Consider the following 2533-nt stretch of genomic DNA (forward strand, 5'->3'; position numbering starts at 1 on the left):
GGAACAATTCAGGTATCTATGATCAGTTATGTGAACCGGTGCCGAGATTATCTCCTTGACTAGGTTGTGTCAATTCATTGTTTATTTCATTCTTGAGTTATTGCATTTATCGTGATTGTTCATTTAGTAATTTTAAGTCTTTAATTTGTTTCATTTATCTTTCTCTCTTTCAAAAATCCCCCAATTATCTGTGTGTGATAAATCTACCAGTTCCCTGTGGAGACCACCCTACTCACTACTATACTCATTCAGTTTTAGGAGTAGGTATTATTATAAATTTTATCTTTGGTAGTTTGACAGCCACCATTTTCATTGAAAATTCGATGGATTTGTTGGCCTTAATTGGTTCTGTTGGTTCTTCCATCCAAAGTTTGGATGATTTCGCTATCCCAGATTATAAGTATTGGAGTATGGATTATTTTGGGGTTGTCAGTTGTAATTGTTGAGATATTGTACTTGTTCAATACTAGCACAAATAGAGTCATCGTGGTCTCCTCCACACATAGTACAACATGCAATATTTACTCCTTGATTAGAACTAGAACTAATTTGTCTATTAAGTATCTTAACCACATTATCCATTTTGGCATTCAACATATTCAATATATCTACTTTAAGCATACTTGTGGGTCTCCTTGGATTACCTCTCCCATTGGTTCATTGATAATTATTTGCAACCATTTCCTCTATTAGTTGTTGGGCTTCCTTGGCCGACTTATCCATCAACGCTCCACCAGCTGCTGCATCTACATAAGTTTTCATCAAATAGGTGAGTCCATTGTAGAATGTTTGGACTATGAGCCAATCGAGTAAACGATGATAAGGGCATCTTCATTGTAACTCCCGATAACGCTCCCAAGTTTCGTACAATGTCTCTCCTTCATGTTGACAAAAACTTGTTATGTCCATATAAAGTTTAGCAGTCTTGCTAGATGGAAAGACCTTAGGGTTAAAAACAAAAAAAACCCCTGTGGTATACCTAATACACAGAAAAGTTCCCCGTGGTTTCAAAACATAAAAAATGATATCTCATGTTTTGAACTAAATTGTAAACTAACAGAATTCATTAAAGTTAACAAAAATGATGGTGTCAATTGTTAAATTTACCGAATTTCGTTAAATTTACCGTTAAGTTTACCAGATTCCGTTAAATTTTCTGTTAAATTTATCGGATTCCGTTAAGTTTAACGAATTTTGTTAGTTTACAATTTAATTCAAAATATGAGGTGTCATTTTGTATATTTTGAAACCACGGGGGGCTTTTCTGTGTATTAGATATACCACAAAGAGATTTTTTGTTTTTAACCCAAGACCTTATTAAGAAAAGCTTTTGATAAATCGACCCAAGTGGTAAAGGTATTAAGAGAATATGATTATAACCAAACCTTGGCTTTGTCTCGTAATGAGAATGGAAACAATCTAAGTCGAATTGCGTCATCACTAACACCATTCAACTTAATTGTATCACATATTTCTAGAAATGTAGACAAATGAGAATTCAGATCTTCGATAGCATTACCTCCATATTGAGATTATTGCACCATTTGAATTAGTGAAAGTTTTATTTCAAAATTATTAGCATTTACAGTAGGTCTCACTATGTTGTTTGCAAACCTTCACCTCCGAGTAAAGCAAAGTCTCATAATGCTCTTCTATTCACCTCTTCAACCATAGGTTCGATTTGTGGAAGTTCAATTGTTATTTCTCCTTCACCTTGAATCTCCAGAACTTCTTGTAGTACTTGCCTTTGTTGCCTTCTTAGAGTCCTTTCAATTTTGGGATCAGTGGAATAGTGACTCTTAGCGCTCTCTACATACACCACAACAAATCACAATCAAAAGATTAACCAAAACTAAAGCTAACTATTAAATTACTTTAAACTACTCTATCTACTAAGGCAAAATATATTCACAATATGACACAATATTTAGACTAATAAAGTTTATTTAGCCTTAATATTGCCGTGACTCCCCAACAATGGCGCCAAAAACTTGACAAGGCGTAAATCTATACTCTAAATTTTAACTTAAACCCCTTGTTCACTGCAAGTATACCGGTTGTAGTTTGTAGTACTCAGGAATCAGGATTGATCTCACGAGAAATCACTTTTAATTACCAAGGCTTCTAGCTCACTCTATTATCTAAACTTATCAAGAATTTTAACTAGTTTAAACAACCAAAATGCTAAAGTAATGCATTGCAAGTTAACAACTTGATGTATCTCAACTAAACACAAGTGTCCTAAGGTATAGAATCCATTTAATGTACCTAATCATGAATGAAATAGTTAAACATTACTCATGCTCTTGTACTGCTAAGGATGCATTTCACTCAAACCATCAAAACTTGCTTTCACCAATGAACCGAAGTTAGCCAACACTCGAGTTTTCCTACTTTTCGTGGTGAAATCTCAAGTATAAACTGGATCAAGCACAAGAAATGTCATACACATCCACTTGAGTGCACCACTACTTTCGTGTGTCTACTACTTAAGTTCTATTCATTCATTATCTAGCATAATCAACTATTTACA

General features: G+C 34.1%; 1 non-coding gene across 1 annotated transcript; it reads left to right on the top strand.

Annotated features, from left to right (window-relative positions):
- The first annotated feature begins 811 nt into the window (after positions 1 to 811).
- On the top strand, positions 812 to 918 carry LOC113754558. The gene has a single exon (XR_003465241.1). It is a non-coding gene; the product is annotated as a small nucleolar RNA R71 (small nucleolar RNA).
- The last annotated feature ends 1615 nt before the right edge of the window (positions 919 to 2533 follow it).

This window comes from Coffea eugenioides, chromosome 11 (assembly GCF_003713205.1).
Source record: "Coffea eugenioides isolate CCC68of chromosome 11, Ceug_1.0, whole genome shotgun sequence".
Classification (NCBI taxonomy): domain Eukaryota; kingdom Viridiplantae; phylum Streptophyta; class Magnoliopsida; order Gentianales; family Rubiaceae; genus Coffea; species Coffea eugenioides.